This window comes from Heptranchias perlo, unplaced genomic scaffold, assembly GCF_035084215.1.
Source record: "Heptranchias perlo isolate sHepPer1 unplaced genomic scaffold, sHepPer1.hap1 HAP1_SCAFFOLD_60, whole genome shotgun sequence".
Taxonomy (NCBI): Eukaryota; Metazoa; Chordata; class Chondrichthyes; order Hexanchiformes; family Hexanchidae; genus Heptranchias; species Heptranchias perlo.
Genome location: NW_027139623.1, coordinates 2,832,416 through 2,847,005, shown reverse-complemented (window position 1 = coordinate 2,847,005; position 14,590 = coordinate 2,832,416). Strand labels below are relative to the sequence as shown.

Sequence of the window (14,590 nt, the reverse complement as noted above, 5' to 3'; positions counted from 1 at the left end):
GAGCCTGCTCCGCCATTCAATAAGATCATGGCTGATCTGATCCTAACCTCAAATCTAAATTCATGTCCAATTTCCTGCCCGCTCCCCGTAACCCCTAATTCCCTTTACTTCAAGGAAACTCTATTTCTGTTTTAAATTTATTCAATGATGTAGCTTCCACAGCTTCCTGGGGCAGCAAATTCCACAGACCTACTACCCTCTGAGTGAAGAAGTTTCTCCTCATCTCAGTTTTGAAAGAGCAGCCCCTTATTCTAAGATTATGCCCCCTAGTTCTAGTTTCACCCATCCTTGGGAACATCCTTACTGCATCCACCCGATCAAGACCCTTCACAATCTTATATGTTTCAATAAGATCGCCTCTCATTCTTCTGAACTCCAATGAGTAGAGTCCCAATCTACTCAACCTCTCCTCATATGTTACCTCTCGGACAATTCTTAGGAATCTTACAACACCAGGTTATAGTCCAACAGTTTTATTTGAAAATCACAAGCTTTCGGAGGCTTTCTCCACCTGACGAAGGAGAAAGCCTCCGAAAGCTTGCGATTTTCAAATAAAACTGTTGGACGATAACCTTGTGTTGTAAGATTCCTTACATTTGTCCACCCCAGTCCATCACCAGCATCTCCACATCATGGACAATTCTTAACAGACTTCTCTGCCCATCACGACGCTCAGATTCTTTTTTTAAAAAAGCTTCCCTGATAGTTCCCATTGTTACTGTTAGTATTGGAAGGAAAACTCATGCTCCCGCCGAAACGGTTTTCCCAACTTAACGGACTGGGTTTAGCACCTTGTCCGTCCGAGGCACTTAGTTTCACTCAATCCACATTATCTCCGATGCTGCAGTGGCCAGTTTATAAGATCGATTCAGACTCGACACCAATAGGTTGCGATTAATCCTTTATTGGATATAAACAAGTATCAACACACACAATGTTTAAGGCCATAGTATTAATAAGAAGGACACGGTACTAACTGTTAGTCTTGCTTTGGATAGAAGCTGTAACCCTCGGGTGGCTGCTTATCCGTCTCTCTCTCTCTCTCTCTCGTCGGCCTGTCCATCTATAAATTCAAATGTAAAACGAGAATTGTTTACACCAATCATTTCATGCAAACTCTCCCTGATCTTTATTTGTTATTCACATTCCTATCAGAAATGCTTATGGTCTGTGCGGACACAAGACCCCAATATCTCGACATGCCCAAGGTCGATATATTCTCAACATAGTCGCAACACATTCACAATGTCGCCTGTTATCTTCTGCAAAATGTTTGAACCCTGCAATATAAGCAGCTTCCAGCATCACCTCGCTCAGTCTGACCTTCTGTATTCTGGGTAAGTTTTAACTCGGCCATTTCATGATCCTCAGCGACAATCCTTCGATTCCCAGAGATATTATGTTTATAAGCGGGTGTTGATTATGCATTAAGATGCCGAATGTAAACGTGAGTGGTTTCTATGGTTTATATTTTGAAAACTCTTAATCTAAATGTGCGCTCTATTTGCTGAAAATGCCTCATCTTACACCAAGGAGTCTCTTCCCCCTCTCCCACCCGCCGCCCACGGAAAGATGAATCTTCTGAGGCTCCACAGCATTAATTTGGCCTGGAGCAGGACTTCATCTCACGGTCACCTCAGCAGCTCAGCTCATAGCAGCCCCCGACTGACCGGAATGTGTGACGGTGCAATGTCGAGCGAGCAATCCGAGTTCTCGGTCCTGTTTGACGCTCTGTCTTTCATACAATTCACTTTATGATTCAGAGGCTGGAGTTCAGCGGAAATGCGTTTAGAATACACAGAGGTGAGAATAGGCTGGATGTTTGGAGGTTCTTCATTTCCCAGAGAGCAGTGAGTCTCTGGAATGCATTGCGAGCCGGTTTGGTCCGTGCAGACTCTCTCTCTCTGCCTTCTCGTGGGATCTGGATCGGTTCTTGACTGGGTCAGAGATCGCATCACATGGAAGGTGAGTGGTTTTACAGTTAACCTACACATGGTCACTGTCATGTCCTGGACTGGTTTCGATCGTCTGAAGATGTCGGGGAGGAATTTTCCAGAAATTGGCCCTGTATTTTTTTCTGGTTTGTAACCGCTCCCAGGAGATTACATGTTTCCGGTGGGTGGGCCGGGTGGTGTCGGTAGGAAGTGTCCAGTCACGATGCTCCGGGCATGTGGGACAGGATTGATGAACCAGCTGGTCTTTTCCTGACCATGATGTCCGTCAGTAACCTCAGCTCGTCAAGGTGTTTTTTGTGAAGTGATCTTTAAACACAAACTCACACCTGGCCCTCTGTAGTGAAATGAGACTCAATGCTCTCCACGCCTCACCTCGCCCTCCTCTGAAGCTGGAGGACTCGAAATATTCTTGCCCGCCTCTGCTACAATGTGCCTGATCACGAAGGGGATAATCTCCGAAAGCTTGTGATTTTAAAATAAAATTGTTGGACTATAACCTGGTGTTGTAAGATTCCTTACAATGTGCCTGAGCATTTCTGGTCCCGTCCAACCGTAAGCGAAGTGACTGATAACGGGACCGTTCGAAAAATGCGCCCTGAAATGGGAAGGATGGTTACAGCACAGTTCAAGGAACCTCTCCCCCCTTTCCCAGCATTTCCTCTCAACTCCCCCTTTCTCATTAGACTAAGTGCCGAGGCCTGGTTTCTTCCGTTCACCCACAGTCGCATCAGGTCCGCATTCTTCATTTTTAACTGTCTGCTTGGAGCAGAAAACTAGATGATTTTAAGCCCAGTGTATGAAGTGTCAGCACCCACCAGACCAGCCGGCAATGCATTCCAGAGACTAACTACTCTCTGGGAAATGAAGAACCGCCTAATATCCAGACTATTCTTCCCTCTGTGTGGTCCAAACGCCTGTTCCCTGCTCCTCCCCAATCTTTGAAACTGGAAATAATCCATCACGTGGTTGACCCACCATGGGTGGTCGCATGAAATGAGGACAATCAGTTCTTCTTTCCTTGGGGAGCTGTTTATTTCATCTGGGGATGCAGCTCAGTGGTAGAGCGCATGTCCTGGGTTCAATCCCCAGCATCTCCAAAAATATTTTTCATCAGAATTACGCACGGAAAGGCGAATCGCGCTTTCTGAGCGCAGCGAGTTCCAACTTTTGAGGCTCCACAAGCATTAAATTGTCTCGGAGCAGGACTTGATTTCACGGGGTCCTCAGCAGCTCAGCTCATAGATGCCGCCGGCTGACCGGAATGTGTGACGGTGCAATGTCGAGCGAGCAGTCCCAGCTCTTGTTTGACAATGTGTCATTCATCCATCTCACTTTATGATTCAGAGGTTGGATGTCAGCCTCGTCACTGACTATTGGCAATGGTATTTTTTTTATTTCCGCTGACTTTTTTGTTGGAAAGTTCAAAGTAAAGAGGAGCAGAAACCCCGTGAACTGAAGCAGAGGTTGAACATTGTGAGCACGTGGTATGACTGAGCATCTCGTTGTCCGGAGAGACGGAGCGGAAATCTCAATTGTTTATTCTAAAGTGAAGCTAGTTTGACTGTGGGGATGTAGCTCAGTGGTAGAGCGCATGCTTTGCATGTATGAGGTCTCGGGTTTAATCCCCGGCATCTCCAAATGCTTTATGTTTCCAATTTTGAAAAGACCCTCTTGTCCTCACCTCACCTTCACACACAAGGACAGGAAAGGGTTTCTTTTCGTCGAGAAAAACCGAACGCTCTGCTCACGATAAAATTCAATGGAAGCACGCACGCGCCTTTGAAATGGCTCCCATCCCGGGGCTGGAGAGCGGGCCCAGTAATAATAACAGAGAAAATAGGATCACAAGTCGGCCATTGGGCCTCCGAGCCTGCTCCGCCATTATATACGATCATGGCTAATCCTCCATCTCAATGCCATAGTCCCGCTCTCTCTCCATACGCTTTGATGCCTTCTGTGTGTAGAAATCTGTCTTTCTTAAATATATTCAGTGACTTGGCCTCCACAGCCTTCTGTGGTGGAGAATTCCACAGGTTCACCACCCTCTGAGTGAAGAAATAGATTATTCCCAGTTTCACAGATCGGGGAGGAGCAGCGGACAGGCGTTCAGACTACACAGAGGTAGGAATAGTCTGGATGTTAGGCGGTTCTTATTTTCCCAGAGAGTATTGAATCTCTAGAATGCTTTGCGGGCTGGTGTGGTGGGTGCTGACTCTCTCTTTGCCTTCTGGATGGATCTGGACCAGTTCTTGACTGAGGCAGAGATCGCATCATATAGAAGGTGAGTTGTTTTACAGTTAACCTACACATGGTCAGTGTGATCCACTGGACTCGATTCGATCGCCTGAAGGAGTCGGGGAGGAATTTCCCAGAATTTCCCCTCCTTATTGGCGCTGGGTTTGTTTCTAGTTTGTCGCCGCTCCCAGGAGATTACATGTTTCCGGTGGGTGGGGCGGGTGGTGTCGGTAGGAAGTGTCCAGTCACGATGCTCCAGGCATGTGGGGTCGGATTGATGAACCAACTGGTCTTTTCCTGACCATCATGTCCGTCTGTAACCTCAGCTGGTCAAGGTGTTTTCAGTGAAGTGATCTTTAAACACAAAACCACACCTGGGGCAAGTCCTGCATCCGTCTACAGTGAAATTATCCTCAATGCTGTCTGTGTCTCACCTTACCCTCCTCTGAAGCTCAGGGACTCGAAATATTCTTGCCGGCCTCTGCCACAATGTGCCTGAAGATTTCTAGTCCCGTCCAACCGTAAGCAAAGTGACTGATATCGGGAGCGTTCGAAAAATGTGCCCTGAAATCGGAATGATGGTTACAGCACAGCCAAAGGAGGCACTCCCCGTCTCCCAGCATTTCTTCTCAACGCCCCCATTCTCATTGCTCTGAGTGCCGAGATCTGGTTTCTTCCGTTCACCCACAATTACATCAGGTCCGCAAACTTCGTGTTTAATTGTCTGGTCGGAGCAGAAAAGGAGATGAATTGAAGACCAAGAAAAAAACCTTATGTGGCCCCATCAAATGAAGGAGATCAGCTCTTCGTTGGAATGTGGCTCTATCTGGGGGTATAGCTCAGTGGTAAAGCGCGTGCTTTGTATGTATGAGATCTTGGGTTCAATCCCCCGCATCTCCAAAACTCTTTTTTCACCAGAATGACCCACAGAAAGGCGAATCTTGATTTCAGAGTGCCGAGAATTTTTACCTCTGAGGCTCCACAAGCATGAAATAGCCCCTGAGCAGGATTTCATCTCACGGTCTCCTCAGCAGCTCAGTTCACAGCAGCCGCCGACTGATCGGAATGTGTGACGGTGCAATGTCCAGCGATCAGTTCATTGAATCATAGAAGTTACAACATGGAAACAGGCCCTTCGGCCCAACATGTCCATGTCGCCCAGTTTATACCACTAAGCTGGTCCCAATTGCCTGCACTTGGCCCATATCCCTCTGTACCCATCATACCCATGTAACTGTCCAAATGCTTTTTAAAAGACAAAATTGGACCCGCCTCTCCTACTGCCTCTGGCAGCTCGTTCCAGACACTCACCACCCTTTGAGTGAAAACATTGCCCCTCTGGACCCTTTTTATCTCTCCCCTCTCACCTTAAATCTATGTCCCCTCGTTATAGACTCCCCTACCTTTGGGAAAAGATTTTGACTATCTACCTTATCTATGACCCTCATTATTTTATGGACTTCTATAAGATCACCCCTAAACCTCCTACTCTCCAGGGAAAAAAGTCTCAGTCTATCCAACCTCTCCCTATAAGTCAAACCATCAAGTCCTGGTAGCATCCTAGTAAATCTTTTCTGCACTCTTTCTAGTTTAATAATATCATTTATATAATAGGGTGACCAGAACTGTACACAATATTCCAAGTGTGGCCTTACTAATGTCTTATACAACTTCAACAAGACATCCCAACTCCTGTATTGAATGTTCTGACCAATGAAACCAAGCATGCTGAATGCCTTCTTCACCATCCTATCCACCTGTGACTCCACTTCCAAGGAGCTATGAACCTGTATTCCTAGATCTCTTTGTTCTATAACACTCCCCAACGCCCTACCATTAACGGAGTAGGTCCTGGCCCGATTCGATCTCCCAAAATGCATCACCTCACATTTATCTAAATTAAACTCCATCTGCCATTCATCGGCCCACTGGCCCAATTTATCAAGATCCCGTTGCAATCCTAGATAACCTTCTTCACTGTCCACAATGCCACCAATCTTGGTGTCATCTGCAAACTTACTCACCATGCCTCCTAAATTCTCATCCAAATCATTAATATAAATAACAAATAACAGCGGACACAGCACCGATCTCTGAGGCACACCGCTGGTCACAGGCCTCCAGTTTGAAAAAACAACCCTCTACAACCACCCTCTGTCTTCTGCTGTCAATCCAATTTTGTATCCAATTGGCTACCTCACCTTGGATCCCGTTAGATTTAACCTTATGTAACAACCTACTATGCGGTACCTTGTCAAAGGCTTTGCTAAAGTCCATGTAGACTACGTCTACTGCACAGCCCTCATCTATCTTCTTGGTTACCCCTTCAAAAAACTCAATCAAATTCGTGAGACATGATTTTCCACTCACAAAACCATGCTGACTGTTCCTAATTAGTGCCTGCCTCTCCAGATGCCTGTAGATCCCGTCTCTCAGAATACCCTCTAACAACTTACCCACTACAGATGTCAGGCTCACCGGTCTGTAGTTCCCAGGCTTTTCCCTGCCGCCCTTCTTAAACAAAGGCACAACATTTGCTACCCTCCAAAGAACGGCGACCAGAAACAGAAATTTTGGTCGGCACAGCCCGAGGAAACTCACCTCTCTCCCAGACTTTCTTCGCGATGCTCCCTTTCTCATTTCTCTGAGTGACGAGAACTGGTTTGTTCTGTTCACCGACCGTGTACGGTAGTATAGTGGTTAGTATACTAGACTAGTAATCCAGAGGCCTAGACTAATAATCCGGAGTTATGAATTCAATTTTGTATCCAATTGGCTACCTGACCTTGGATCCCGTGAGATTTAACCTTATGTAACAACCTACCATGCGGTACCTTGTCAAAGGCTTTGCTAAAGTCCATGTAGACCACGTCTACTGCACAGCCCTCATCTATCTTCTTGGTTACCCCTTCAAAAAACTCAATCAAATTTGTGAGACATGATTTTCCACTCACAAAACCAAGCTGACTGTTCCTAATCAGTCCCTGCCTCTCCAGATGCCTGTAGATCCTGTCTCTCAGAATACCCTCTAACAACTTACCCACTACAGATGTCAGGCTCACCGGTCTGTAGTTCCCAGGCTTTTCCCTGCCGCCCTTCTTAAACAAAGGCACAACATTTGCTACCCTCCAAAGAACGGCGACCTGAAACAGAAATGCTGGTCGGCACAGCCCGAGGAGACTCACCTCTCTCCCAGACTTTCTTCGCAACGCTCCCTTTCTCATTTCTCTGAGTGACGAGACCTGGTTTCTTCTGTTCACCCAGCGGGTAAGATAGTATAGTGGTTAGTTTACTAGACTAGTAGTCCAGAGGCCTAGACTAATAATCCGGAGTTATATAATCCGGAATTCAATTTGAATTAATTAAAAATTGAATTAATTAAATCAAATCTGGAATTTAAATACTAATACCAGGTCCGCCTACCTCAAGGGTCTGAAAAGAGGAAATGCTTTTCAGCCAAGGAAATCCTCGGGTGACCTTAGGAAAGTGAGGCACTCAGTCCTTTTACACTTGGTTAGAGGTCGTTATTATCTGGTGATGGAGCTCAGTGATAGACCGCATGCTTCCCGTGTATGAGGTCTCAGGTTCTGTGCCCAAACACTTTACCTTTTGATTTCTGGTCAGTCGGCGGCTGTTATGAGCTGAGCTGCTGAGGGGACCGTGAGATGAAGTCCTGCTTCGGGACAATTGAATGTTTGTCTCAGAAGTTGGAACTCGCTTCCCTGTGAAAGCACGATTCGTCTTTCTGTGGGACATTCTGGTGAAAATAAATGGTGGAGGTGTTAGATATTGAACCCAGAAATGTATACACGCAAAGCAGGCGCTATACCACTGAGCTACAACCCCGAATCCAATAGAACTATAACCAAGGGTATAAGGACTGAGTGTGCACTGTCTTAAGACCACCCAATGATTTACTGGGCTTAAAATCAACTTTTCTTGTGCTCCAAGCGGACAACAGTCACCTCGTCACGTAGCAGACGGTTGGACGGGACTAGAAATTCTCAGGCACTTTGGAGCAGAGGCCTGCAAGAATATTTCGAGACCTTGAGCTTCAGAGGAGAATGACGCGAGATGCAGAAATATTGAGTCTCGTTTTACTAAAGTCAGACGCAGGACATGCCCCAGGTGAGGGTTTGTGTGATGATCGCTTCATTGAAAACACATTGACGAGCTGGGGATGTGGACGAACATACGGAAATGACGGGCAGTAAAAGACCAGCTGGTCCATCAAGCCTGCCCCTCACTCGTGATTGCTGGAGCATCATTACTGACACTGACTCCCCCTCACCCCGCCCGCAGACAGGTAATCTCCTGAGAGAGGAAAAGATCCTGAGAAAAATCCAGGGCCTTTAAAGGATAGAATACACTGGAAAATTCCTCCCCGACCTCCTCAGGTGATCAAAACCAGTCCAGCAGATCACATGGATCGTAATTAAGTTAAATGTAAATCCTCTTACCTTTCATATGTTAAGCCCTCTGCTCCAGCCCAAAAATCGGTTCAGCTCCCTGGAGAAGGCAGACTCCCTGGAGAGTCAGCACCCCCACCCCAGCCAGCAACGCATTCCAGAGGCCCACGACTCATTGGGAAAAGAAGAACCGCCTATCATCCAGCCTATTCCTACCTCTGCGTCGTCTAAACTCTTGTCCCAGGTCCTCCCCAATCTGTCAAAGTGGAATAATCTCTCACAGGGCCCGCAATCCAGCCCTCGGTTCGGAACCATTGATACGGTGCGTGCGCTCTTCCACTGAATGCTATCCTGTGCCGAGCATTAGGTTTTTCTCGAGGTAACGAAAGTCTTGCCTGTCCTTGTGTTTGAAGGTGAGGCGAGTCCAAGAGGATCTTTTCTCTATCGTATCCAAAATTCGAAACATCAATAGTGATCAGGATAGTAGCAGACTTCAGGAGGACATAAACAGACTGATGAAATGGGCAGACACGTGGGAGTTGCAATTTAATTTGGATAAGTGTGAATTGATTCACTTTAGGAAGAACCACATGTAGAGGCAGTAGACTCTAAATGGTACTATTTTGAGGGGGTGCAAGAGCAGAGGGACCGAAGGGTATATGTTCATAAATCTTTGAAGGCGACTGGGAAAGTTGATAAGGTTGTTATGAAAGTGAATGGGACTTTGGTTTTGTAAATAGGGACATTGAATACAAAAACAGTGAAGTCACGCTGAACCTTTACAAATCACTGGTTAGGCCTCAGCTGGAGTATTGTGTACAATTCTGGGCACCACACTTTAGGGAGGATGTCAAGGCATTGGAGAGGGTACAGAGGAGGTTTACTGGGATGAAACCAGGGATGAGGGTCTTCAATTACGTGGAGAGATTGGAGAATCTAGGATTGTTCTCCTTAGAGCAGTGAAGTTTAAGGGGAGACCTAATAGAGGTATTCAAAATAATAAGGGGTTTTGGTAGAGCAATTAGGGAGAAACTGGTTTTTACTGGCAAGTGGGTCCCTAACCCTGGATTGAGAGCTGGCTGGAAGGCCATAGGCTGAAAATAGTTATAGATGGATTTGGATCTGTTTGGAGACCGGTCACCAGTGGTGTCCCGCAGGGGTCGGTGTTAGGAACAATGCTCTTTACTATTTTTATTAATGATCTAAATGTAGGTATTGGGGGCACGATTTGCAGATGATACTAAGATTTGTACGAGTGTCAGGCCTGTAGACGATTCTCGACTGTTTCAGTTGTACCTTGATGTGTTGGGTGTTTGGGCTCCTGACTGGTTCTAAATAGAGAATATAGCTCTATTTATACCCCAGCTCCCTATTCTCTTTACCTATCATATCACGGCACATATGAGCACTGCCGTGATGTGATAGTTAAAGAGAATAGGGATCTGGGGTCTATTTGTAGGACATCGGAACAAAGGAACAGAGGAACCAGAGTGGGCATTCAGCCGCACGGGCCTGTTCCGCCATTCCATTACATCATGGCTGATCTGTATCTTAACTCCATCTACCCGCATTGGTTCCAGAACTCTGAATACCCTTGCCTAACAAAATTCTATAAATCTCAGCTCTGAAAGTTTCAATTGACCTCCATCGTCAACAGCTTTTGGGAGAGAGAGTTCCTGATTTCCACTAACCTTCTTGTGAAGAAGTGTTTCCTCACATCACCCTGAGCAGCCTAGCTCTAATTTTAAGGATATGTCCTTGTTCTACATTCCCCCCACCCTGAGGAATGCAGCATGTCTATTCATCCTATCGCATCCGTTAATCATCTTGAATATCTCAATTAGATCGCCCCTTAATCTTCTATATTCAAGGCAATACAAGCATCGCTTATGCAACTCATCATTTAATACTTTGAGCCACGGTATCATTCTAGTGAATTTGCCCCGCACCCCCTCCAAGGCCAAAATATCCTTCCTGAGATTCGGCGCCCATTACTGAATGCAGTGCTCCAGATGGGGCATCACCAGATCTCTGTACGGCTGTGACATAACCTCCACCCTTTTGTATTCCAGCCCCTTTGAGATAAAGGCCAACATTCCATTAGCCCTTTTAATTAATTTTTGTACCTGTACACTAGCTTTTATTGATTCCTGTACTTGGACCCCAAAATCTCTCTGCTCATCCACAGTTCCTAGCTTCTCGCCATTTAGAAAATACTCTGATATATTTTTCTTAGGTCTAAAGTGGATGACCTCACACTTTCCTACGTTGAACTCCAATTGATTACAAAACAACACCTACTATTTTGTCTTTGTACCAGACCTTGGTCAGGACTCTGTTTGAATACTTTGTTCAGTTTTGGTCTTCTCACACGGTGAGTGATATTGAGGCGTTGGAAAGGGTGCAGAGGAGGGCCACTAGATTACTTCCCAATATGAAGTATCTTAGTTGTCAAGATAGGCTAAAGGAGCTGGGATTCTACAATATAGAGAAGCGTAGACTTAGTGGCGATTTGATCGAGGTGTATAAGATGATAAAGGGAACATATTTTGCTCGAGTAGATAGTTTGTGCCAACTAAATAGGTTTGGGAGGATCAGGGGTCACAATTTTAAGTTGTACAAAGTCAGATCGAGGTTAGATTATCAGGAAGTGATTCTTTTCCCAGAGAATAGTGAACTTCTGGAACAGACTGCCGGCTCGTGTGGTGGACGCCGATTCGCTGAATTCCTTCAAGCGAGAGCTGGACCTATTTCTGGTTGGGGTGGAGATCACCTGGTCCAAAAAAGTAGGTACTGCATTGAATTATCAGGGCCAGATTGATCTCCGGGGAGGACAAGCTTTCACAGACTCAAAGGTTAGATAACAGGAGGACAGGCAGAAGACATTTTGTTTAAGTCAATCAAAGCGACCCGCTGATGTGGGGAAGTGCTGTATATATTTTATTTTATATTGATAAGATTGAACTGGTGAAGCCAATAATACCGATTGATTAGTGAGTTTACTTGGTGTGAAATGAAGCAGTTTATCGATTGGGATCAGCTTCATCGTAACAAGAGTTTCCTTTCTCCGATTATTGAAAGATTCGTGAGGCGTGTGGCACATGTACAGAAACACGAATATCCAGTTCAGATATCAGGGGGAACTATTGTTACATCTCGGGGTTACACTGTTACATTGTTAGATATTGGATAGGGCAGAAGCAATTATATCCAGTTCAGATTATTAGGGGGAACTATTGTTACATCTCGGGGTTACACTGTTACATTGTTAGATATCGGACAGGGCAAAAACAATTATACCCAGTTCAGATTATCAGGTGGAACTATTGTTACATTCCTGGGTTACATCGCCGTAGTGTTGGAATTGATGCAGTGCAGAAACATGGATATACGGTTCAGATTATAACGGGGGACCATTGTTACATCCCTGGGTTACACTATCGCATTGTTTGATATTGGACAGTGCAGAAACAAGGATATCCTGTTCAGAGTATAAGGGAAATTATTGTCACATCCCTGGTTTACATTGTCGTATTTTTAGATAAAGGGCAGCTCAGAAACATGAATATCCAGTTGAATTTAAAACGGGAACCATTGATGCATCCCTGGGTTACACTATCGTATCGATAGATAGGGTGTAGTGAATAAAAAAGAATATCCAGTTCAGATAATCCTGGGAAATATTGTTAGATCTTTGGGTTATTATTAGATATTGGACAGTGCAGACACACGAATATCCAGTTCAGATTATAAGGGGGAACTTTAATTACATCCCTGGATTACAGTGCCGTATTGTTAGATATGGGGCAGTGCATCGGCCTCTAGGATCTGTACCTATCAGAATAAAATAAACTATATGCAGCACTTCTCTACATCACCGGGTCGTTTGGATTCAAGCAATTCAAAACGTATGCCATGGCAAATATTTTCCAAATGCCCTTTATCTTCATCAATTTCAAATAATATATTCAATTTTCTCTTAAACGATGCAATGGTATAAGTTACAATTGTCTCTTTTCTGCTTTTTCCACTCCTTTTCGTAACACATTCCACGCTCCAAAAAAACTCTGCGTGAAGAATTTACACTTCAACTATTTCATGATGAGCTGAAATTGATGACCCCTTGTCACTGATCCTCACAACTAGAGGAAACATAATTCTCTATTACTCTATCACTGATCCCCACAACCAGAGGATACAGTAATTCTCCATTACTCTATCACTGATCCTCACAACCAGAGGATACCGTAATTCCCTATTACTCTAGCACTGATCCTCACAACCAGAGGATACAATAATTATCTATTACTCTATCACTGATCCTCATAACCAGAGGATACAGTAATTCTCTATTACTCTATCACTGATCCTCACAATCAGAGGATACAGTAATTCCCTATTACTCTAGCACTGATCCTCACAACCAGAGGATACAATAATTATCTATTACTCTATCACTGATCCTCATAACCAGAGGATACAGTAATTCTCTATTACTCTATCACTGATCATCACAACCAAAGGATTCAGTAATTCTCTATTACTCTATCACTGATCCTCATAACCAGAGGATACAGTAATTCTCTATTACTCTATCACAGATTCTCACAACCAGAGGATACAGTAATTCTCTATTACTCTATCACTGATCCTCACAATCAGAGGATACAGTAATTCTCTATTACTCTACCACTGATCCTCACAACCAGAGGATACAGTAATTCTCGATTACTCTATCACTGATCCTCATAACCAGAGGATACAGTAATTCTCTATTACTCTATCACTGATCCTCACAACCAGAGGATTCAGTAATTCTCTATTACTCTATCACTGATCCTCACAACCAGAGGATACAGTAATTCTCTATTACTCTATCACTGATCCTCACAACCAGAGGATACAGTAATTCTCTATAACTCTATCACTGATCCTCACAACCAGAGGATTCAGTAATTCTCTATTACTCTATCACTGATCCTCACAACCAAAGGATACAGTAATTCACTATTACTCTATCACTGATCCTCACAACCAGAGGATACAGTAATTCTCTATTACTCCATCACAGATCCTCACAACCAGAGGATACAGTAATTCACTATTACTCAATCACTGATCCTCACAACCAGATGGCACACTAATTCTTAATTACTCTATCAAACACCTTCATATTTAAAATTAAAGTCTCTTGTCTATTTCTGTTGAAATAATCCCGGTATTTCAAATCTTTCCACCTATCGTTTCCCTTCCCGGGCCTCATTCGAGAGAATCTGCATTGTGCTCTCTGTGGGTTTAATCTTGTTTCTATAAGGAGGCGTCGAAACTACAGACTGTCCTCTGGAACTACGGGCTTTAACCAAAGATAATAAATAAAAAAGCTTCATCCCAGTCTTCAGCCCGACAGAGCTGTGAAACGGGTTATAACCAAAGAGACAAAAGACAGATAACTGATAAATCTTCATTCTAGTCATCAGCCCGAGAGAGCAGTGAAACTGGATATAAACAAACAGAAAAAAGGCAAATAACTAAATAAGCTTCACCCTAGTGACTGTCGCTGGTCTCATCTTAAATAGAGAACTCTGTAAAGGCTGCCTCCGCTGTCATTTGCTCCACTTTTGACAGCCGTGCCTTGAGACATATCCAAGCTCCAGAATGCCCTCTATTTCAATGCGATGTCCGTTGATAAACCGAGTTATGATGTTCGAACAAAACAGTGTCCACAAGTACTTGCTAATGTTAATTTATCTCAACAAGTCCGTCTATTATATTAATCTCTTTCTGGTGCAAGAATATTCGCCCAAAAATTACATTTGTTCTTACAGTGGACAACTAATGAACACATTCGAAAGAAAGTCAACAACAACTCGCATTCACAGACCGCCTTTAATGTAATAAACATTCCCAAGGGGCTTCACGGAGTGATGGTTAAACACGGGCACTAAAGTAATAAGAAGATATCAGGAGGACTTGCCAAAATATTGGTCAACG

At 44.4% G+C, this 14,590-nt stretch overlaps 1 non-coding gene and 1 pseudogene across 1 annotated transcript; both read left to right on the top strand.

Moving 5' to 3' along the window:
• LOC137316718 (zinc finger protein 229-like) overlaps window positions 1-14,590 on the top strand; it is a 346,515-nt pseudogene that overhangs the window by 102,918 nt on the left and 229,007 nt on the right.
• Window positions 3,521-3,592, top strand: trnaa-ugc (transfer RNA alanine (anticodon UGC)). The gene has a single exon. It is a non-coding gene; the product is annotated as a tRNA-Ala (tRNA).